Here is a 25,872-nt window from a genome sequence, read left to right on the forward strand (position 1 = left end):
TTGGAAGGTAAAAAAGTTTCTTATCGAGTATTCTCGAAGAACTACTCTTATTTGAAAGAATTAGTGGCTACACCAAGGCGAAACGACATTTCGGAGGAAAAATGGATGGCGATTCTCCAAAATCTCCAAGATGAAGACGTTGAATGAAGGGCTTCTTGGATGATCCCTAAAGAAATTTTGTACCGATGTGGAGATTTCGACTGGGTTCATCTACTTGGGATTTGGGGAGCTGTTGGATATGCTCCTTTGCTCGTATTGAGACAATATAGATCGAGGCAGTTCATACCAACGACGCAAGGGTTGGCTCAGTGTGAGTTTTCGTACAAGGGTGATGATTACAAGAATAAGGTTCGAGAAATATCTAACGCTTGGAACCAAACCCACAGAATGAAAAGATTCTCTGCAAATCCCTTGACGACCCCCGAATATGATTGGTGGTAGGGTAAAATAGTCAATAACAACATCCCTATGCCCAGTCAAGAAAACACTCGGCAGATAGAAGAGCATCTACAAGTAATCCCATCTGAGTTAGAGATCATCAAGTAAGACTTTGAAAAAAAGAGTTTGGAATTAGGAAAGAAGATAGAGTAGCTAGAGGAGGAAAAGATGCAGCTAGCATTAGACGTCGACATCCAGAAGCTAGAGACTGAGAAACTGAAGAAGGGAAAGAACAAGACCGAAGAAGATTTGGACAGTCTAAAAATGGATTATAAGAAGCTGGGTTCGTTGGTAAGAACTGCCGGCTTGGGTAAAACATCGAAGCAATAGCGGGAAAAGGCCAAAGTGGAAAGGATTAAAGCCAATCAGTGGGAAAAGAAATTCCAAGATGCTCGAGTTCGAGAAGATGCCTAGAAAGGATTTTGTTACAAAGCCGAAATGAAAAGATTGGATTAAAAGCCTGAATAGCAGAATTAGAAAGATCAATTCATCGGTATCGTAGTCGCAACTCTACAATTGAGTTAAAGGCAAGCCTAAGTAAGATCGAGGAGTTGAATGGAAAGATAAGAGAGCTCGAGACCACACTGTTAAATTGTGAACTTTGAGTTGAGTTTCTTAAAACGAATAACGAACACTGGAAAGAGCAGCTTCAACGTTCTCAAGGTCATGTTAGGGATAGAGACTACATCATGGGTGAAGTCGTGACTCAAATACGGGAGGTGGCCGATCATTTGCAGACCCTAGCAGTCCAAGCTGACGTACTAAGCTTAAAATATGAATCAGAATTGGATCTGGGCCGAGAATTAGCTTGGCTTCTTAGAAAAGTCAAGTTTTTGAGTATTAGGGCAAAGCCGTATATGTAATTCGTTTTTATGTAAAGAAATTTGTTTTCTAGTAACGTTGTTCTAATGGGATTGAATCAGAATCAATGCCTCTTTTTACACTAATTCATCTACATTATAGCTCATCATATGCATCAAGTTTCATAAAAAGACCTTAATTAATTAAAATTATGACAGATACCCAGGAAACCAACGAGAGTTTAACCCGCCACAAAACCAAAACAATAGATCAAAGATTAGAGAAATTAGAACAAATGCAAAGAGATATGCAAGATCAGTTGCAAACACAAATGCAAGAATAATTAGCCAAAATTCAAAAAGACATGATGGATCAAATGCAAGGATCCCAATGAAGTAGATAAGCCAATTATAGCAGTTGCTGGCCAGAGGACTCGAAAAATGGAAGAGTATTACGGTTAACTCAGGGGATGATAATGAAGACCCTACCTATCCCCCAAGTTTTAACCCGATAAATACCTAGACCCAACCAAAGGCGTACCTACGAAGGGTACCAGTTACTATCAGACCCCAATAATATTAGGCTGATACCTCGGCACGAACGAACTACCCAATGGGTTCAGGCTCCAATCCGAGAGATAATCTAACCAATCCCGCTGTTTCTAATCTAGATGATATAGTAGAAATGGAAAAAGCAAGAGTGGAACTGCCAAAACAACTTGAAGATCGGTACAGATGGTTAGAAGAAAAATTCATAGCAATAGAAAACGCTGATTATCATTGCGAAATTGATGCTAAGGACTTGAGTTTGGTCTCAGATCTAGTGCTCCCTCCAAAGTTCAAAACTCTAGAGTTTGAAAAGCATAATGGGACTAGTTGTCTTGAAGCTCACATCACGATATTCTGTCGAAGGATGACAAGATACATTAATAATGACCAATTATTAATTTATTGCTTCCAAAATAGTTTGATCGGGTCAACAGCCAAATGGTACAACCAACTAAGTCGTGCCAAAATCAATTCATGGAAAGACTTAGCACAGGTTTTTATGAAGCAATATAGTCATGTGATGGACATGACACCCGAAAGAATCACCTTGCAGAATATAGAGAAGAAGTAAAGTGAGAGCTTCAAGCAATATGCCCAAAGATGGAGAGAAGTGGCAACGCAAGTCCAGCCACTTCTTTTGGAGAAAGAAACCACAATGCTTTTCATCAATACTTTAAAAACCCTGTTCATCCACCATATGTTGGGAAGCGCTACTAAAAGCTTCTCAGATATAATAATGTCCGGTGAAATGATTGAAAACACAGTTAGAAGTGGTAAGATAGACACAGGGAACGTGCAAAAAGATCAACCCCGACGAAAAAGGAAAATGAGGTGAATAATACAAGAATATATAACAAAGGTTATTCAAAACCAATCACTGTAGGCTAGCCAAAGATAGTACTTACTAGCCATTAGGGCCACCCAAGGCCAAATACAAAAAGGCTCCAGTTCATACCCATCCCATTGACATATAGGGAACTGTATCAGAGTCTGTTTGATGCACATGTGGTATCCCCTTTCTACTTGAAACCTATGCAACCTCTATTCCGAAAATGGTACGACGCGATTGCTCAATACAAGTACCACATAGGAATCACGGAACACTCAATTGAGAACTGCATTGCTTTTACAAATTTAATTGAAAGATTCATTAAAATGGGTATTGTGAAGTTCGATGATCCATCGAGACCAAATGTGGCAGGAAATTTGTTACCCAGTCATTCTGATAAAGGGGTAAACGCAATAATTGAGAGTGGAAGGAAGAGAACCAAGATAAATGTAGCGGAACTGAAAAACCCATTGAAATGGGTTTGGAAGAAAATGACAAAAGAGGGATTAATCAAACAGGACTCAGAGGAGAGACCCAAAAGGATGAGGAACTACTGTGAGTTCCATGCTGAAGAAGGTCATGAGATCCAGGAGTGCGTTGAATTTAGGGCCCTAGTGCAAAATCTGATGGATAATAAGGAGCTAGAATTCTTTTAATATGCCAATGGCTCGGAAGGAAAAGATGTGTGTGCCTCAGAAGAAGGGTCAACAAAGAAGGTCTATAAAGTCAACTACCCAGTGCTTATTATTTCACGACCAAGAAGCAATAAAGCTAGAGTACAAATTGCACCAAGGGTCATAATCTAGAAACCTGTAGCCTTTCCCTACAAGGACAGCAAGGGGGTTCCCTGGAATTATGACTGCAACATGACAATCCCTGGAGAGGAGAACCCGGTTAGCACTTCAGAAGAGGGCCAGGATGTGGGTTTCTACACACACAGTGGAAGATGATATAATCCCGCAAATACAAGAGTCAAGCCCGTTAAAAGAAAAGCCTCGGTGCTTGAACAAAAGAAGGAGAAGATAGCCAGACTTGAATCGCCTGTTAATAAGCTGGTAACTGAGAAAGAGGCTAAAGAATTCTTAAAATTCCTAAAGCACAGTGAGTATAGTGTTGTAGAACAACTACACAAGCAGCCAGCTCGCGTATCTGTACTAGCTTTACTCTTAAGCTCAGAGACACATCGTAGCATATTAAAAAAAGTGTTGAACGAAACTTATGTTTCTAAGGATATCTTTGTAAACAAGCTGGATTGTCTGGTCAATAACATAAGCACCGATAATTTCATCTTTTTTAATGATGATGAAATACCGCCAGGAGCATGGAATTTATGAAGGCCCTACATATCACTACCTGCTACAAAGGATATATATTGATAGAGGTGCTAATTGATAATAGATTTACACTGATTGAATAGGTTTTTTGTGGATAGCTCTCATATAAAGACGTGTCAAAACATAGTGAGAGCATTCGATGGTACAGAAAGGAAAGTGATGGGAAGGATTGAGATACCTCTTTTAATTGGTCTAAACACATATGAGGTAGACTTCTTGGTGATGGATATCAAGCCCTCTTATAACTGCTTGTTGAGGAGGCCTTAGATGCATTCAGCTAAGGCAGTGCCGTCATCACTACACCAAAAGCTAAAATTAGTGACAAAGGGTCGATTAGTCACAATAAACGAAGAATAAAACATTATTGCATCCGTAACCAGAGAAGCGCCATACACAGGGGTAGATGATGAAGTGATAGAATGTTTCTTTCAATCATTGGAACTTGTGAATGCAACTTTTATTGTCAAAGGAAACAAGATTCCGATGCCCAAAATCTCCAAAACTACAAGGATTAGCCTACAACTAACGGTTGAGAAAGAAGCCTTGTCGGGAAGATTATCAAAAAATACATCCAATGAAAAGTTCAAGCACCAATGCTGAAGGACAAACGAGACCGCTTTGGCTTAGGATTTAAGCCAGATGCGAGGCAAAAGAAGAAGGAGTTAGGGAAAAAGCAAGAAAAGAAAAGAGCGCGATTAAGCGGGGGAGAGGTCAAATGGGAATCGATGACTTTTCCCCATATATCCAAAACTTTCATCTCAGGAGGAACTATTCACTCTGAATGAAAGATGTCAAGAAAAGAAACCATAGAAGAAATGTTGAGAAATTTGAACATCAACGCCATATCTGAAGAAGGAATTGGGGGAGAAAATTTATCAGCCATCTGCCCCTACATACCTGGAAGTATTCTGAACAATTGGACTACGGAAGAGATTTCTGTAGTTTTTAGAGCTAATTCAGAGTAATGTTTAAAACAAACTTATTGCTCTAAGCCTAGGAGCAATAAGAATCCTTTTTTGAAATAGGCTTATGTCCAAACATCTTTATTTCAATAAAATGCATCTTTGCGTATCATCTTAAGCAAATATTCTTTTATTCTTTCCATTCCATTCATAAACATACTATACATATAATTATTCTTAGATTCTTTTGTTCTTTAGATCTTCCTTCACCCCTATAACAGGTCTCCAGATATTAATGATATAAGCGACATTACTACTGACTCAGAGTCTCCTTTTGAGCAAAATATGTATATGGAAGATTCTCAAGATTTTAAAGATGATCGAAACTGTAGCATATCTCCTAATTTGTTGACGATGGTAGAAAAAGATGAGAACCAAATCCTACCTTACAAAGAGTCAATGGAAATTGTGAGATTAGGAGAGGAAAAAAAGGTGAAGATTGGAGCTTATATTGTCGCAGAGATAAAGTGAGACCTCATTGAGTTACTCCAAGAATTCAAGGATGTCATCGCATAGTTATATCAAGACATGCCTGTGCTAAGTACTGATATTGTAGAACACCAACTCACCATAAAGGAAGAATGTAAGGCAGTTCAACAGAAACTCCGAAAGATGAGGCCTAATATCTTGCTGAAAATAAAAAAGATGTTAAGAAGCAATTCAATGCTAGTTTTTGACAAGTGGTTACATACTTAGAATGGGTAGCCAATATTGTCCCCGTCCCTAAAAAAGATAGGAAAGTATAAATGTGCATAGACTACAAGGATTTAAACAAAGCCAGCCCGAAAGACAATTTCTCATTACCTCATATCGACACCTTAGCGGACAACACGGCAAGTTACTTACTGTTCTCCATCATAGATGGTTTCTTCAAATACAACCAGATTAAGGTGCATCCTGAAGATATGGAAAAGACGACATTTGTAACTATGTAGGGAACATTTTTCCATAAAGTGATGCCATTCGGACTAAAAAATGCGAGAGCGACGTATCAAAGAGCCATCGTAACTTTATTTCATGATATGATACTGATGATCGCTAAACTAACTAAAAATTTAACTAAGGCAAGCACACCTATCGAACAGTAGTATAGTTATGGTGAGACCGGGAATATCGTATCCACAAGGACTAAAAGTACTAGTAGTTACTATCTTTTTATTATCTAACCTAAGAACTAAAAGATGTTTTTAAACTAAAACTAATTATCTAATTAACTAAGATTACGACAGAGATTAAAATTGGGAAATACTTTTTAGAAGACTGATGGAGAAGAAAATACCCAAGGAAGAATCCACCTAGACTTCACTTATTACTTCTGAATTAGACGATTTATTCACTTGACTTAATCCGTAGAAATCCCTAGTTTATGTTATTATCTCTCTCGAGACTAAAAACAACTGACTCTAGGTTGATTAATCGAAACCTCTTTCTAATTAAAACCCCTATTTCTGCATTAACTTGATCTATGGATTCCCTTATTAGATTTGACTCTAATCCGACAGATTTATGTCGTCTTATCTCTAGGATTGCATGCAACTCCACTTAATTATGAATGATTTACTCTTAAACAGGGACTTTTGCTCCACTAAATAAACACATCAAGAACCTAAATTAATATCCTGGAATATTAAAGTAAGGGTTAAAACTCAAAATTAAGAATAAGAACAAGTATTTATCATATCATTCAAATAGTAATAAGATTCACCTTAGGTTTCATCTCCCATAGGTGTTAAGGGAGTTTAGTTCTTAAAAATGGAAAACATCTCAAAATAGGGAAAACAACAAAACATAAAGAAACCCAAAGAACTTCTAGGGAAATTGAATGTAAATCTTTAGTCTTGAAGTAGATTCTGCTTCCGAGTTGATTCTGATGGCTATCATTGAATAGTTTCTGCCTTCCACTCTGCGTGTCCCCTTTAATCCTCTTCTAGGGTGTTTATATAGACTTTGGAATGCTTCAAAACCCTCAAAATTAGCCTTTTTCGAGTAGAATTAAACTTGGGCTTGACAAGGACACGGCCATGTGGCACAACCGTGTGATGGTGTTCAGGCCGTGTGTAATTCTGAGTTGGTTTTTAGTCGACACGGCCATGACACACGAGCATGTAGCCTACCCGCGTGTCACACACGGGTGTGTGGATCACCCGTATGGAAGTGCTTAGGTCATGTGAAACACTGAATTAGGCTCAATTTGTCTATTTTGGTCCGTTTCTTGCTCTTTTTGCTTTTCTATGCTCACCTAAGTATAAAACATAAATTTAGAGGATTAGGAGCATCGAATTCAATGAAACTAAGGAAAAATCATCCATAAATATGTTAAACATGGGGTAAAAATATGTATATATTATGGTTTATCAAATATCCCTACACTTAAGCATTTGCTTGTTCTCAAGCAAAATCTTCAACTCTCAATTAAAATAAATTCTTCTCAACTTATAATTCTCATTAATAATGTATCGAAGTAAACCACAAGTAATCATATATTGAGAATTCAGTTAAAAGAACATCAAAGTTTCAAACAATCAAAGTTGAGCATTTTAATCATAAAATCATAGGTATTCCTCTTTATCTAAGTAACCACCTTTAATTCCAAATGGACAAGAATTGATATCCTTACTAAAGATTCACTCAAATCACCCAAAGTGTTTAAGGTTCAATAATTAAGCACTCAATAGTCAAATGAAAAGTTATTACCATAGGCTTGCATGAAATCAAATCTCCACCACTATAAATGAGATGATACACAAATAAAAAGGTCTTTAACAGGGTTGTAATGGGGCTTGGGTTAAAGATGTGCATAAATGCTGAAAAAGAGGATTAGAATCAAGATTAATTTAATAAATTACCAAACTTAAAAAAATATAGCTAATTATTGAATTACAATCAAGTGCCAAAATTAAAACCATCCAGAACTAATTAAGTGAGTTTTTTCTTACTATATTGACTTTAACTTATCCAAGCTCTTTAGAACAATATGTAATTGAATGAATATAAATATACAATTTTTTTTTATAAGAACAAGTAGAGAGTACATAGTAAGGAATAATTCAGCAATGAAAATAGTTTGGTAACTAATCCAATCAAATCTCGATAAAAAGGGAGTCAATAAAAAGGGAAAAATTCTTAATGAATCAAAAAGGGTTAAGTGGTGGTTTAGCATTCAAGGGAAAATCAAGAAACAATGGTTAAGGCTCAAAGGGGTTCACTAAGGGTCAATTATGTGGGTAGGCTTTTTATCAGTAAGTGGGTTAAAACCTAAGCGCCTTTATCATCTCGGTATATCAAATCAAAGGTGTGGCATTGACATGTATAATTGAAGCAAGTTCTAGAATAACAAATCAATGTTGACACACTCATAACCAATAAAATCAGTGAGCAAGAAAGATATATGCTCTACAAGGCTAAAAATCTCACGAAAATTATGGGAATTTGATGTCAATCCTATAAATTCAAAACTTTAAGCTAATACCTCAATTCAGGGAAACAACCTAGCAATTTTAATTCTCAAAAGTCAACTTATCATGCTTGATTCTCTAATGCCTTCAAAGTTTAAACCATCAATACATAATTCCCTATGATTAAATTCAAAAACATATTAATAAAAATCATAAATCAATCAGGATTCACTCTAATAATAGTATGAGGAAATTATTTGATAATAAGATAAAGATTTAGGGATTTTTTAATAAACATATAAATAACCTCCCCACACTTAAGATATACATTGTCCTCAATGTACGAAGATAGATAATAATAATATAAGCATAATATTAGAAGAGAGGGAGAGAAGCGAAACTGCTCTGAATTTTGGATGAAATCCTTAGAATAGTGAAAGCTAGAGATGTAGATAAGGCTAATGAAAAGCATGATTTTGAGTTACTAATAAGAAAATAAACACAACTGTGGAAGAGAATTAAAGGATTACTTAATAATAACCATAAAGATAAACATAGTTCAAAATATAAAACATAAGTCTTAAGAGAAAAAAAATAAAAGAAAAAGAAATAAAATATATATGAACTCAAAAGTCGTCATCGAAATATGGATCTTGAGGTGGTGGTGGTGCAGATGAGATGTAGAAATGCTGGCAAATTTGTTGCAGAGTCACCTCGATGCTGTCGAACCTTGCAAAACACTGTTGCTCAAAGTGAGTAAGTTCCTCAGATATATCGATCAAAGTGGTAGCAGGAGGTCGATGACTCGGTGGTGGCAGTGGGTTTAGGTCCCCGTGAGGGGGAGGGACATCATCAGTAATGTCCTCTAGCTCATCCTGACCATCAAAGTGATCGAGTCTGTACTGATGGGGGTCGAATCCAAGGCGCCGCTCTATCATCCTCATGTGGATCATACTAGAAATTCTCTGAGGAGCCATCTGGCCGACTAGTGTGAGTGTCGATGACATCTCTAGAGTGTTGAAGAGACCGAAGTGTCGAGCGAGGCGAGTCACGTAGGGGCCAAGACAAATGGGACCCTTCCTATGTGGTCCGTCTAATGGCGAAAAGAAAGCGCTATGAAGTATGCCAAATCAAAGACGTGACCAGTCGCCATGCTCCAAAGATAATATATGTCAGTAGTGCTTACAACTCCTGTGCTCTCTCTCCTACCAGTCAACGTGTGAACTAATAAGGCGCAGATCTATCGTAAAGCCAGAGAAAGAGATGTTGCCTTTAAGCAACTCGCGTCATAACGGATCTGACTAGCTGTGATATCAGTCCAACAGCACAAAGGTAAGTGATGGATGTGACGGTGGAGGCAAAAAAAGTTATCGGCACCTATAAACTCATAAGTGTATATGCCCAAAGTTGCGCCAAACTCAGGGACGCTTATATATCGCACTAAGCTACCAAGTCGGAAAGTGATAGTACCTATCTCGTCATGGGTATTCATCACATGCTGTAGATGGAAAGTAGTGAAAAATTCCACGGTAAGCTCTAAATAGGTAGGCTCGATAATCGCAAAGAATCGATCCCACCGGGCAGTGGTAATGAAAGCACGGACCTCATCATCTAGTTCGATCTACTCCAATGTGGCCCAGTCAAAACATCGGCCCACTCCCAATTGTCATACTTGAAGAAGCTGAAATAAGTTGTCCAGTGGTCCTGTCAAAAATCGAAGCAGAGGGTGATGAGCTTCAGTAGAGGAGCTCGAAGAAGTTGCGTCAGGACCCTTACGTTTTTTAGAAGTGGGGACGGCAATCTTCTTCCTCGTGTGTTCGTCATTATAAACCTGCAAAAGTAAAAGAGTCCAAATCAGAAAATAATTAAATAATAAAATAGGAAGTAACGAATTAATAACGATGTAGACAAACTATGGATGTAACTATGTTAAAACCAATAGCCGCTAATTAAATCTACAAAATATTTAAAGGAATGATAATGAGGGATAAAGTCAACAAAAGAATGAATATTAGATTATACGAATTGGCAGGAGACAGATATGACAAACGTGATAAACTAAATATAGAGCTTCTAAGAGAAAAGCAGCAGCAATTAAACTAAATAGAGTTAACCTAAACTAATCTGCAGCAAAATAGACATCAACTCAAAGACATAATAAAACAAAACAAAAATAGAGGAAAAGACCTAAATAAAAGATAAAGATAGAATGCATAACATAATAATACTAATAATGATAATAATAATAATAATAATAATAATAATAATAATAATAATAATAATAATAATAATAACAACAACAACAAAACAAAAAACAAGGAATAAGAGGGGATCGACAGTGAAAATGAAAGTGGTCGGAATGTCGCGGCGGTGACCGAGCATTGGTGGCTCATCGATGGAGGAAAATGGAAGAGGTTAAGGGCTTGGAATGGTTAGGGTAAAGAAAGAAGAAGAAATGGAAGATGAAGGGAGAAAAGAAAAAGGAAGAGGGAGGAGAGGGGGTCGCAAGGGTGAGGCTAACAGAAAGGGGAGGGTGGTGGCCAGAATAATGGAGGGGAATAGGGACGACGGCTAAGGGTTGTGAGGAAGATGGGGGAAGAAGACAAAAAAATAGGGAAGGGATTTAGGGTTTGGAGGTTTTAAATTAGACATAGTCGTGTTAAGGCCTCGTGTTGGGCTACATGGCCACGTCATACGCCCGTGTGGCTCGAGTTTAGCCGTGTTAATAGTGAAAATTGAATGCCCATTCGTCACACGGCCTAGGACACGCCTGTGTGTCCAGGCTGTGTGCTACGTTGTTCACCTCTCCCACGCCCATGCGACTTACCCGTGTAACTCTCTGACTTGTTTAAAATTTGAAAATTTAGCTCTATTTTTTACGCGGCTTCGGACACGCCCGTATGTCCAGGTCATGTGGTCTACACAGCCGTGTCGCACGCCCGTGTGGATTTATCACGATCCGTGTGCATGTTAATATTTGGGAAATTTCAGTCCTGTTTCCATACGGCCAAGGACACGCCCTTGTGTCTAGGCCGTGTGGGTCACTGTTCCTGCATAAAAACACAAAAAATAGATAAAATAAACTAATTAGTGGTGTTAATGCTCGGGTTGCCTCCCGATAAGTGCTTATTTAAAATCTAAGCTCGACTTACCTAAATTTCGTGTGGTCACGGTGGCTTGAGGATTTGAAACTCCTCACTTCTGCTATCAATTGTATCAAAATAATATCTGAGTCAGGTATTATTTACCTTGAAAGTTTCGAATTCAGTATGTGTTACCTCGACTGTTCCATGTGGGAAGGTATTCAATATCGTGAAGGGAATCGCTCTGTTTGTATTGAGCTCTGAAGTAGCAATTCTAGGGTCCTTTTCATCTAACAATACTTTGTCCCCGACCTTAAATTGTTTTGTTTCATTCCTCTGCTCATTGTAGTATCGCTTGGATTCATTGTGTACTTTTGGTTTCTCCTTAACATGTGTTCGTCATTCGTCTAGTTCATCGATCTGAAGCCTTCGTTCTTCATGAGTAGCTCTATTTTGTTGCATGGATTAGAATGAGGCTCTATCACGTTCTTCCTGAGGGATTCCTGCAAAGAAGTTTGTGCCTTAACATTACTCAAGTTAACAGAACTTAAAAAATCGTCTCGATTACTACACGAAGTATCAATTCACCTGTGCCAACATCGATGATGGTTCTAGCAGTTACTAAAAAGAGCTTTCCTGAAATTAAAGCCACATCACCATCCTCATCCATGTCTAAAACAACAAAGTCAACTGGAAATATAAATTTATCAATTTTGACAAGCACATCTTCAATTATACCCCTAGGAATTTTAATAGTTTTATCAGCTAGTTGAATGATCATCCTAGTTTGTTTAGGCTTCCCTAGTCCTATTTGTTTAAACATTTTATAAGGCATAACATTAATACTTGCCCCTAAATCAGCTAAAGTATTGTTAACATTCAAACTACCAATTAAACAAGGAATTGTAAAACTCCCTGGATCTTTCAGTTTGCTGGGTAACTTGTTTTGTAGAATAGCTGAGCAGACTGCATTTAACTCCACATGCGATGACTCATCTAACTTCTATTTATTTTTCAGAAGTTCTTTTAAAAATTTAACTGCGTTTGGAATCTGCGAAAGAGATTCAATGAACGGTATGTTAATATGTAATTTTTTAAGTAGTTTAAGGAATTTACCAAATTGCTCATCTATGTGGTCTCTTCTTTTTGCATTAGGATATGGTACACGAGGTTTATATTCTTTGCTTATCGGCTTCTGTGTACCGTGATTCATTTCATCCTTACCATTACTTACCACAGCTTCGTGCCTCGTTTCAAATTTAGATTCAACTAACCCTTCTTCGTCACGCATAGTAATGGCATGGAGTTGCTCCCTTAGGTTAGTTTCTGTGTTACCGGGCATGCTACCTTGTGGTTGTTCAGAAATCAACTTAGCAAGCTGTCCTATTTGAGTTTCGAGCCCTTGAATTGATGCTTGCTGATTCTTAAGTGTTGTTTCGATATTCTAAAAACAAGTTTCTGACACCGAGATAAATTTTGTAAGCATCTCTTCAAGGTTCGGTTTCTTTTCTTATTGATAAGGTGATTGTTGAAAACCTGGAGGATGTTGTGGTTTTTGATTTCCTTGACCATCCCACGAGAAATTGGGATGGTTCCTCCAACCTGTATTAAAAGTGTTACTATACAGATTATTTTGAGGTCTAGAATTATTACCCATATAGTGGACTTGTTCCTCCTCGGTGCTAGGGTTGAATGATGGATAATCTGTGTTGTGCACTCCTCCTCCATTTGAATCACACCTCATCACTAGATGTACCTGAGTAGAATCATACAAACCATCAATCTTTTTATTTAAAAGTTCTACCTGGTTAGATACCATAGTGACCGCGTCGAGGCTGAAAACACTAGCTGCTTTTGTCAACTTTGTTCTCATGACTTGCCACTGATAGTTATTCAGTGACATCTCTTCAATAAATTTGTAAGCCTCTTCAGGTGTTTTGTTGTTTAAATTTTCACCGGCGGCTGCATCAATCAATTGTCTTGTTGAGGGGTTCACACCGCTGTAAAAAGTCTAAACTTGCAGCCATAAAGGTAGCCCATAGTGAGGGCACCTTCTCAATAAATCCTTGTATCTCTCCCATGCATCATAAAAAGTTTCTAGATCCATCTGCACAAAAGAAGAGATATCATTCCTCAATTTAGCCATTTTAGCCGAAGGAAAATATTTAAGTAAAAATTTTTCAGTCATTTGTTCCCACGTGGTGATTGACCCTCGTGGTAGCGAGTTAAACCGCTGTTTAGCCTTATTCCTCAATGAAAAGGGAAACAACTGTAGGCGAATGGCATCGTCAGAAACGCCATTGATCTTAAAAGTGTCGAAGAATTCTAGAAAATTTGCTAAATGAGTGTTTGGATCCTCGTCCTGCAAACCATCAAACTGAACAAACTGTTGTATCATTTGAATCGTGTTAGGTTTCAGTTCAAAATTATTTGCAGCAATAGCAGGTCTAACTATTCTCAATTTAGTTCCTGTTAAATTGGGCTTAGCATAATCATACGCAGTATAAGGAGTAGGATCTTGATTTACTGGATTTGTAGCAACCACTGGAGGTAGCGAATTATTCTGATTATCAGCCATCTCCTCAGTTGTAGTATGGATATCGTCCTCTTGCTCTTCCTCTATGTATTGTAGACTTTGCCTTATTTCTCTTTGATTTCTGCAAGCTGTGCTCACGATCTCACAGTCAAAAAGCAAAGGTCCAGACGAGTTCCTCCTATTCAAAAACTAGAGACACCTGCCAGAAGCAATTAAAAAGAAAAATTTAGAAAAGAAAAATTAAACTAAAAGCAAAAAGTAAATTGCAATAAAAGTAAAATTGGCTAAAATAATAAAAATCAAGCGTTCCAAATATCTTAGTCCCGGCAACGGCACCAAAAACTTGATGGTCGCTAAACTAACTAAAAATTCGACTAAGGCAAGTGCACCTATCCAATAGTAGTATAGTTATGGTGTGACCAGGAATATCGTATCCACGAGGACTAAAAGTACTAGTAGTTACTATCTTTTTATTATCTAACCTAAGAATTAAAGGATGTTTTTAAACTAAAACTAATTATCTAATTAACTAAGATTACGACAGAAATTAAAATTGGGAAATACTTTTTAGAAGACTGATGGAGAAGATAATACCCAAGGAAGAATCCACCTAGACTTCAATTATTACTTTTGAGTTAGACGATTTATTCACTTGACTTAATCTGTAAAAATCTCTAGTTTATGTTATTATTTCTCTCGTGACTAAAAACAACTGACTCTAGGTTGATTAATCGAAATCTCTTTCTAATTAAAACTCCTATTGTCGCATTAACTCGATCTATGGATTCCCTTATTAGATTTGACTCTAATCCGGCAAATTTATGTCGTCTTATCTCTAGGATTGCATGCAACTCCGCTTAATTATGAATGATCTACTCTTAAACAAGGACTTTTGCTCCACTGAATAAGCACATCAAAAACCTGAATTAATACTGGAATATTAAAGCAAGGGTTAAAACTCACAATTAAGAATAAGAACAAGTATTTATCATATAATTCAAATAGTAATAAGATTCGTCTTAGGTTTCATCTCCCTTAGGCATTTAGGGAGTTTAGTTCTTAATAATGGAAAACATCTCAAAATAGGAAAAACAACAAAACATAAAGAAACCCAAAAAAATTCTAGGGAAATTGAATGGAGATCTTCAGTCTTGAAGTAGATCCTGCTTCCGAGTTGATTCCAATGGCTATCCTTGAATATTTTTTGCCTTCCACTCTGCATGTCCCCTTTAATCCTCTTTTAGGGTATTTATATAAACTTTGGAATGCTTCAAAACCCTCAAAATTAGCCTTTTCTGAGTAGAATTAGACTTGGGCTCGACAGGGACACGACCGTGTGGCACGCCTGTGTGATGGTGTTCAGGCCATGTGTAATTCTAAGTTGGTTTTTAGTCGATACAACCATGACACACGGACGTGTGGCCTACCCGTGTTTCACACACGAGCGTGTGGGTTACCCGTGTGGAAGTGCTTAGGCCATGTGTGTAACAGTCCGGTTTTGACCCTAGTCAGAATAGTGGTTTCGAGACCATATATCTGAGTTAAAAAAATATTTTAATATTATTTTTTGTGTCTGTGATATGTGAATTTTTATCTGCGAAGTTTCTGTGATTTAATTTGTCTGTTTCTGTGCTCGATTTTACAAAAAGGACTTAATCGCGTAAAATGAAAAAGTTGTATGCTAATTGTTAATGGGTTATTTGGCCTTGGATTTTAAAATAAGGGTCCTTGCATGGTAATTATACCATTGATAAAGTAAGTGGACAATATTGGACATGTGTTAGGTGAATTTAATGTTTTTTAATAAAGGTTATTTTTGTAATTTGTAAATTAAAGCTTAAATAAATAAATAAAACAAAACAAAAGGTCATCTTATTATCATCTTGTTCAGCCAAAACTTAAGAAAGAAATAGGTTTTTTGAGTTTTTGAAATTTTGGCACTTTGGAAGCTTGATTCGGGTATGTGTTTTGCTCCGTTTTTGATAATTTATACGTTTCTGTGATCGTTACTTTGTGTTCTTCAAAACCCATGTCTGAATTTTTATTTTTTTTGAAGATTATGAAATGTGTCATTGATGATTATATGAGCTTTGTAATTTGTAACCCCCCCTTACCCGAGTCCGTCGCCGGAGTCGAGCATGAGACATTACTAAACTTATTTTAGCATTTAAACAAGTTCGAACAAATCTCGTAGTAAACTGCCTATCTGCGTCACAGCCGCTAAAAAAATCATATCTCGAGTTACAAAACTCTAAATCAAATTCCATAAATTTTTCCTGAAACTAGACTCATATATATACTTACTAATTTATTTCTAGAATTTTTACTAGGGCCAATTAGTACAGTTTATTCTTTAAAGTCACTTCTATTCTGCTGTCTGACAGTTCTGACCCTTCTTTACTAAAAATTAATTATCTCCTCGTACAGGATTCAAATGATGTTCTCATTTGTTTTTCTTGAAAATATACTCATTTTTTATTCTAAACATATAAATTTAAGCCCCTAATTATTTTTCTCCAATTTTTTATGATTTTCCAAAGTCAGAATAGGGGAACCCGAAATCACTCTTAACTTGTCTCACAAAATTTATCATATTTCATGATTTATAATTCTATTGCTTACACTGTTTCTTCTATAAGAAACTAGACTCAATAAGATTTAATTTCATATTTTATTCAACCACTAATTCAACTTCCACAATTTTTGGTGATTTTTCAAAGTTAGTCAAATGCTGCTGTCCAAAACTCTTTTAGTGCAAGATATTATTTACCATGTTTATAACACCCTTATTCCCTTTCTCTACAATATTTCCCATCACTTTCTCCTATTTCCCTTCACTAACTCATCAAGATCATAGAACCTTATATAAGAAGACTCTACTATAACATTATTTCTATGTTTTCTCAATAATAACAAACTTAAAAATATATTGAAATATTGATGTACTTACCTTGTTCTATTGATTCCAATCTTTAATTTGATTTTTTCTCTCCTTCAGCTTCTATTCCTTGAATCCAATTTGATATTCTAACTCCCCATAGTCTCCTTAACATTTTTCTCCCTTGGTAGCTATGGAAGTTCTTTTAATTTCTAGGTGAAAATGGTGAATTTTTGGTAGAAGGACTAAATTGTAAAGAATGAAAAGTTTCTTTCTTCTCTTCTCTTCTTCCTAACATGAATGCATGGAAAATGGATGAGAATTTCCTCATCTTTCTTTCTTTATATATACTAATAAAATAATAATAAAATAATAAAATATCATATAAAAAAATCAAATTAAAATATTAATAACTAATTTTTAATTAATTAATTAATCCAAAATATCTCCAACATCATCATTACTTTCTAGATTTCTCTCTCTTCCAATTGACCATTTTGCCCTTTGTGATCTTTTAAAATTCCATCATTGAGTCATCACTTAATTTTGGTAAAATTATAATTTAGTCCCTCATAATTCTTCACCTATTCAATTTGGTCCTAATTCATCAATTTTTCCTTGGTTTCTGGATCCTTCCACCCTTAAAATATTTGCACTATTAGCCCTTCAAATTTTTCATATTTACACTTTAATCCCTCAAATTTTGAGTATTTACTCTTAGGCCACAAAACTTTTCTCACTTCTACAATTTAGTCCTTTCTTGAATCAATATGTCATAATATACTTCCCAGTGACATAACTTAATTTAGTCCTTATTTTACTATATTAAGAGTAATATCTTACTGTATAAATTTTTGGGGTGTTACATAATGTTTTTATATGGATTATGAAAGATATATGTGAGATTAACATGCTTTGTTCTTGAATTTTTGATGGAATAGAGCTATTTGGGCTAATTTGTGAAAACGAGGTTTTGAAGGACTACATTGTGAATTAAATATATTATTTGGGCTTGTATAGAAGCTATGTATATTCGGCCAAGCTATAGTCTTGGTGAATTTTGCATTTTTGTGATTTTGTGGAAAATGGACTAAATTGTCAAAGTGTGAAAATGTAAGGGCTAAAAATGCAAAGTGCCCTAAATATTTGTTCATGGATTATTTTGAATGAAATGAATGATTGAATGGTTGAATTTGAATTGTATTAGATCAAGAACAAATAAAATCAGACTTAGATCGAGGGAAGTCCAAAATAGTCGAATAGTCGACTCGTTTCTGTCCGAAATTCGTACGAGGTAAGTCAAATTACAATTACGTGTTAAATTGACTAAATTCTATGCATACAAACTGTAATATGTATTGGACGGCCTTGAGAGCCTGATGAATAAATTTCGAGTAAATTCTGATAATATGTTAGTATCTGAAAAGCTCTGTATGTTCTAAAGGAACGTTGACATTGATCTGAGATATCGTAAGATCGTATGCGGGACACGATCCTCGATTTGAGATTTACGTGTAAGACCATGTGCGGGACATAGGCATCGATATCGATTGCGTGTAAGACCATGCGGGATGAGGCATCGATCTTGAATTACGTGTAAGACCATGTCCGGACGCCAACATTTTACCCGTTTATGAGTATCTGTATCGTTTCTGAACCGTCTAATGATAGAGTACGAGATATGGGAATGAATATATGAAATGTATAATTTATACAGGTACGTTTTTATTATACTAAATTTCTGAATATGAAAGACTCTGTTTCTGTGAAATAATGACTGCGAAGTATGTATGAAATCATGGAAATGAAACATGACATGTATACAAGCAAATGAGTATGGTTAGGCTCATGAACTATTCTGCGAAATGGCTATGAATTCTTGATGTTGATTTGTACTTTATATGCTTTAATAGTTAAACCAATTGTATTTGGCTTACTAAGCTCTTTGTAGCTTACTCTGTGTAATTTCTGTCTGTTTTACAGTTATCGTAGCTACTAAAGGCTCGGGGATAGTCGAGGATTGTCACCATAGTATCGAACTTATTTTGGTACTTTTGAAAGTGTAAATATTTTTAAGTATGGCATGTATAGGCTAGAATGTCTATGTATTTAAGCTTTGATATGTATATATGTTATGCCATGAGAGTTGGCTAGCAAATGGTATGTTTGTGCTTAGTTTTGGTAAATGGTTTGTGATGCCAAGTTGTGTATGCTTGTAATGGTTATATGGCCTTGTATGTGGTGGTCATTTTGAAATATATCAAATTGAGGAAATGGTAAGTTTAAGCATGAGTTAGAAGGTGTCATAAGTGAGTTATGAAATGAGCATTTTGGCATGTTGTTGTAATAAGATTTTTAATGTGTTTTGGTATGGATTTGAATAGGTTATTGAATGATGATGATTAGTTATAATGAAGCATGTTTTAAGCATGAAATTGGCTGAAAATTTTAGTATAAATGTTGTTTATTATTGCTTGTAGAAATGACCCAAAAAGGGGTGGCAAGTTGGCTTAAACCAAGCCTGCATGGTGCCACACGGTCAGGGAACACGGGCGTGCCTTGTGGCCGTGTATGCAAAGTAGTAACCTCTTAAGATCACACGGTTAAGACACATAGGTGTGTCATATGGCCATGGACTTAAGTTAGTAGCCAGCTAAGTATCACACGGCTATGGCACATGGCTGTGTCTGTTGGTCGTGTGTAAAAGTCAGTATATATACTCTGTTTTGGCACGGCCTGGTCACACGGGCGTGTGACCTCAACAGAATTGGAAAAAAATATTTAAGTTCTGAAAATTCTGAATGTGTTCGGTTTCGTTCTAACCTCTTCTAAAAGTATATCTTAGGTCTTGGAGACCTTCATAAGAGATAAATTGTTGTTTTACTTATGCATTAATATCATGTGATATCTGTGATTTTGTATTGATTTGTAATGTTCTGTCTGTCTGGTAATGCCCCTTACCTATTTCGGCGACGGTTACGGGAGTATAAAACAAAATTTTAAAGGATTAGGAGCATCAAATTTAATAAAACTAAGGAAAAATCATCCATAAATATGTTAAAAATGGGGTAAAAATATGTATATATTATGGTTTATCAGATACACAAAGAAATTGAAGTTTATGTCGACGACATGATTGCAAAATCTAGAACAGAAAAGGAGCATGTGCAAGTCTTAAGGAAATTTTCTTAAGGTTGAGAAAATTCCAGCTAAAGCTCAATCCAGCAAAATGTACTTCCGGGGTCATGTTAGGAAAATTACTAGGATTCGTGGTTAGTTAAAAGGGGATTGAGATCGACCCAAATAAAGTCAAGGCTATACAGGAGCTACATTCGCCGTGTACCCAAAAAGAAGTGCGAGGTTTCTTAAGGAGGTTAAATTACATCGCTCGTTTCATTTCACAACTAACGGAGAAATGTGACCCTATATTCCGTCTCCTTAAGAAACACAATCCAGGTGTATGGATGAGGAGTGCCAGAAAACTATTGACAAGGTCAAACATTACTTATCTAACGCCCTTGTGCTAATGCCACCTAGTCCAAATAAACCATTGATATTGTACTTGGCAATATTCGGGAATTCTATGGGATGCGTGCTTGGCCAACATGATGAGTCAAGAAGAAAAGAAAGAGCAATATACTATCTTTAAGAAATTCACTGAATGTGAGACAAGATATTCGTTAATCGAGAAGTTGTGTTGTGCCTTAATTTGGACAACCTGGAGACTAAAACAGTACATGTTATACCACACAACTCGGCTCATCTCAAAACTGAACCCTCTAAAGTACATAATGGAGTCGACTGCTTTGAATGAAAGAATGGCCTAATGACAAATTCTACTTTCTGAGTTCGATATAGACTACGTAAACCAGAAAGCGGTAAAAGGGAGTGCAGTAGCAGATTTTCCAGCCAGTAGAGCTCTAGAAGATTAAGAGCCTTTGAATTTTGATTTTTCAAATGAAGATATAATGTATGTTGAAACCATTGAAGAAGGTGTTCAAGAAGAACATTCCTGGAAACTAAACTTCGATAGGGCCTCTAATGCTATGGGTAACGAAATCGGGGCAATCCTAGTATCCCCAAACGGAGATCATTATCCTTTTACAAGTAAATTGGATTCTGATTGCACAAACAACATGGCAGAATACGAAGCATGCATCATAGGCATTTGTGCAGCCATAGAACGCAAGATCAAAGTACTAGAGGTATATGGGGATTTTGTATTAGTGATCTATCAACTCAAAGGTGAATGGTAGACGAGAGACCCTAAATTGGTTAATTATCGAAGGCTGATTCTTGAATTAATTGAGGAGTTTGATTATATCACCTTCTACTATCTCCCACGAGATGAAAACTAGATGGCTGATGCCCAGAATACTTTAGCTTCTATGATCAAAGTGAACAAACAAGAGGACGTAAAACCTATCCAGATGAGTGCTTATGAGGATTCGGCTCATTGTTACAACATTAAGGAAGAAGAAAAGTACGATTACCATTGGTACCATGGCATACTATGATATGTGAAGAATCATGAATACACTGACCAAACAACTGAGAATGATAAAAGGACATTGAGAAAACTGGCCAGTGACTATGTCTTGGATGAGAAGATCCTATACAAAAGAAGAAAAGATCAGGTACTACTAAGATGTGTGGACGCTGTTGAGGCTAACAAAATCTTGGAAGAAGTCCATGAGTGCATTTGCGGAACACACGCTAATGGTTTTACAATGGCCAAGCAAATCATGAGATTCGGGTATTATTGGTCCACCATGGAAGGATATTGTATCAGTTACGCCAAGAGATGTCATAAGTGCCAAGTTTATGGAGACAAAATTTTTATGTCTCCTTCACCTCTTCATGTTATGATCTTCCCATGGCCTTTCTCTATTTTGGGCATGGATGTCATTGGGTCAATCTCGCCAAAAGCTTCTAATGGCCATTAATTCATCTTCATGGTCATTGATTACTTTACCAAGTGGGTAGAGGTCACTTCTTACGCCAACATCATAAAGTCGGCAGTCAGCAAATTCTTGAAGAAAGAAATCGTATGTCGGTATGGGATGCCAGAAAGGATTATATCTAACAATGCATTGAATTTGAACAACAACACGATAACGGAGGTCTGTAGTCAATTTAAGATCAAACACCACAACTCGTCACCATATCACCCAAAAATAAATGGTGCGGTGGAGGCAACTAATAAGAACATTAAGAAGATCATGGAGAAAATGACTGAGACTTATAAAGATTAGCATGAGAAGTTGTCATTTGTCCTCTATGCTTATCAAACTTCTGTCAAAACTTCCATCGGGGCAACGCCTTTCTCTTTAGTTTATGGAATGGAGGTAATTTTGCCTGTTGAAGTTGAGATTCCTTCCCTTCGAGTTTTGTCAGAACTGAAGTTAGATGAAGTAGAATAGATCCTGTCTCGATATGATCAGTTGAACTTGATCGAAGAAAAGAGGCTAAGGGTTATCCGTCATAGTTAGATGTACCAAAAACAATGATATGAGCTTATGACAAAAAGGTTCACCCCAGAGAATTCCATGAGGGGGACCTAGTATTGAAAAAGGTCCTACCCATACAAAAGAATTTCAAAGGGAAATGGATGCCAAATTGGGAAGGACCTTATATGGTAAATAAGACATTTTCCGGAAGAGCGCTGATTTTGACTGAGATGGATGGCAAAAACTTGCCTAATCCTATGAATTTAGATTCAGTCAAGAAGTACTTCACCAAAATTTTAAAAAAAAAAAAGGAGATGCCAAGGTGAAAACCCACAAAGGACGCATTGAGACCAAAGGGGTTTTGAGTTGAAAACTTGAAAAAGGGCAACTCAAATTTTAATTAAACATTGAACATGTGATGGTAGGATCTTCTCAAAAGGAAGAACGTTACGTCTTTGGGCATCAATGAAGTACTCTGGATCTCCTAAACAAATATCAGGCTCAAGATGGTCCTCATCAAGTTTGCTCGGAGAAGCTCATACTGCGATATCTGGGGCACCTATTCTCATCTTACTTATTTTGTTTTTTAGCAATGTTTGATATTTTGATGAATCCATTCATTTCGAGCTTTGCTCCCAATAAATTTCAATCTTATCCATTCTTACAATCTTTTCCAAACGTTTTTACATTGAAATAACAATTAATGGACTAATGATATTCAAGTAAAAAGAGTTTCGCATATTGCTCTGAAAGGTTTTCTAAATAGTACAAGGATCTGCAACAAGACCACTAGCTAGAACTAACCAAATTTAAGAGTTGGAAATATTTGGGAAAGAATAATCTAAATTGTGATTATTTCTTCAGGTTTTCTGTCAAAGATACCAGCTGAATAAAAAGGCAGGGTAATGCATTAGTGATAAAACCTTGATGAACGATGAGCAATGTCAACCTTAAGCATTAAAAGGGGATCATTCTTGAAAAAATGATATTCTGCATTCATGCAAACTGTAACACCCCTTACCTGTGTTCGACGCCGGAACAGGGTACTAGGCATTACCGGACTTAATCACTAATCATCGTATAAAAACCGATTCATAATTTCATTCTAATTTAAAAAATTTTCAAACACATTCAAGCTGTCCCTTAAAAAGAGCTTACAAGGCCCATATCATGCTTTAATTCAACCACACACATAGGCAAGCATGCACATTCATAAATTGCATCATTTAATTAATAACATAATCAAGACTATCTATATTAAATTACTTTATACAATAGAGACCTTCAAATAACATAGGTTAGTATTTTAAGCCAATTCCTAGCAACTTAATAACAATTAAACGCGTCTCCATACATGCCAAAGACTTAAATACTTTAAAACCTTTATATATCGATCAATAGTTTGATAGTGTGATTTAACCTCCCATGACCTCCAACTCGAGCTAACATCTCGCTACACTATAGGAAAAAGGAAAGGAAGGAGTAAGCATTATAGCTTAGTAAGTAAGTATGTAAATATTAATAAACAATACATTATCATACTTTAAACAAAGTCACAATATGTTCCCGGAATATTACCATCACAAACACACATACTTTCACTATTACAATCATAAACAGGTTCAAAATAAGCTGTCTAGCAAAGTACCAGCAACTAAATTATTTATTTCTGGAGCTACAGAACTCCAAATTACAAACCATTAATTTTCCTTGAAACTAGATTCACATATATTCTTACCATAAAATTTTCAAAAAAAATTTTCTCTAGCCAATTAGTACAGTTTATTCATTGAAGTTACCCCTGTTTCACTGCTCAACTGTTCTGACCACTCTTCACTTCAAATCAATTTTCTCCTCGTACAGAATTCAAAGGATATTCTTGTTTATTTCATTTGAAACTAGACTCATTACAGATTTCAGAAATATAAATTATATCCCCTAATTATTTTTTTACAATTTTTAATGATTTTTCCAAGTCAGAATAGGGGATCACGTAGTCATTCTGAACCAGTCACTCAAAAACTTAAATGTCGCATAATATAGAATTCCTTTGCTTGCTCTATTTTTGTTATATGAAAATAGACTCATTAAGCTCTAATTTGATATCTTATTCAGTCTCTGATTCAATTTCTACTATTTTTGGTAAATTTTAGATTCACGTCACGCAACTATCCGAACAGTTTTATTGTCAATTTTGATCTTTCACACTTCAATTGTATTCATCACTTTCCCATAACAATCTTTCCAATTTCCAATCACATATCGAGTATATTGCTCATAAGTTACACACGTATATACTTACACTTATCATCACAAAGTCATACACAATTTCATTTAATCAATTTCCCGCTTGAACGCTTCGAATAATAATGAGATCTGCGATGGTATCGCACATTACCCCTTTAAAATCGAAGCTCTCTTGTACACATAGTGGCCTTCACTTAGCACCACTCATGTGACCTAGCTCGATTGTGCACATAATTTTGGCTCTCTTGTACACATGGTGAACACTTAGTACCACCCATGTGACCTAGCCAATTTATCTCGTAGCTCTCTTGTCTACATGGTATCCTTCACCTGGAACCACGCATGCGACCTAGCTACATATATCCCGTAGCTCTCTTGTCTACATGGTGTACACATAGTATCACCCATGCGACCTAGCTACATCATAATGTCTCGTAGCTCTCTTGTACACATGATGTGCACTCGGCACCATACATGTGACCTAGCTACATACCATCTCAGATCATCCAATCTTTCCAAGGTTCAACCGGATTTCTCTCTTTCTAATACTTGATTCCATACTTCCAATAGTCAATTATGATTCAAAAATCAGCTACAATACATAAAATATGCTGAAATACAAAAACATAATAAAGATAATGTATTATTTACATACAAACTTACATACTTTCTCATTTCCATGTCGAATTAATATTGAACATTTAAATCATCATAATTATACTTACTTTCAATACCTAGGCAATCATAGTAAATATATCAATTTTACATTGAAACATGCATGAATTAATGCTTATTATACATATGAACTTACCTCGATACTAAAACGGTCATTTTACCAACTTTTCCGATTTTCGATTTTTCTCCCATTCTAGATTCAAATCTCATTTTCTGGGATCTAAAACATCATATTTTACTTATTGAATTAATGTACTATTCAAAACAGTCCTTAAATCAAAGTTTTGAAAAATTACAATTTTGCCCCTAAACTTTTACATATTTACACTTTTGCCCCTAGGCTCGGGAATTAAAATTCATCCCTTATTCTTATTTTTTATGAAATTATGATCATTTTTCCGTTCTATGGCAACATCAAATTCTCACTCTAACACATAGTTATGAACAATAACAACTTTTACCGATTAAGCCGTTTTACTCATTTTTGCTTAAAACCGCTTAACAAAAGTTGTTTAACATAATTCCAGCCTTCATATTCTACCATAAAACATCAAAATAAACACATTTCACCTATGGGTATTTTTCCAAATATGAACCCTAGCTTAAATTATTGCTAGAATAAGCTTAATCAAGTTACCGGATTCCAAAATCGTAAAGAACTTGAAAAACGGGGCTAGAACGGACTTACTATTGAGC

General features: G+C 36.0%; 1 non-coding gene across 1 annotated transcript; it reads left to right on the forward strand.

Annotated features, from left to right (window-relative positions):
* The first annotated feature begins 13,423 nt into the window (after positions 1–13,423).
* LOC128280954 (small nucleolar RNA R71) lies at positions 13,424–13,530 on the forward strand. Its single transcript, XR_008271172.1, has one exon. It is a non-coding gene; the product is annotated as a small nucleolar RNA R71 (small nucleolar RNA).
* Positions 13,531–25,872: the final 12,342 nt, after the last annotated feature.

This window comes from Gossypium arboreum, chromosome 9, assembly GCF_025698485.1.
Source record: "Gossypium arboreum isolate Shixiya-1 chromosome 9, ASM2569848v2, whole genome shotgun sequence".
Classification (NCBI taxonomy): domain Eukaryota; kingdom Viridiplantae; phylum Streptophyta; class Magnoliopsida; order Malvales; family Malvaceae; genus Gossypium; species Gossypium arboreum.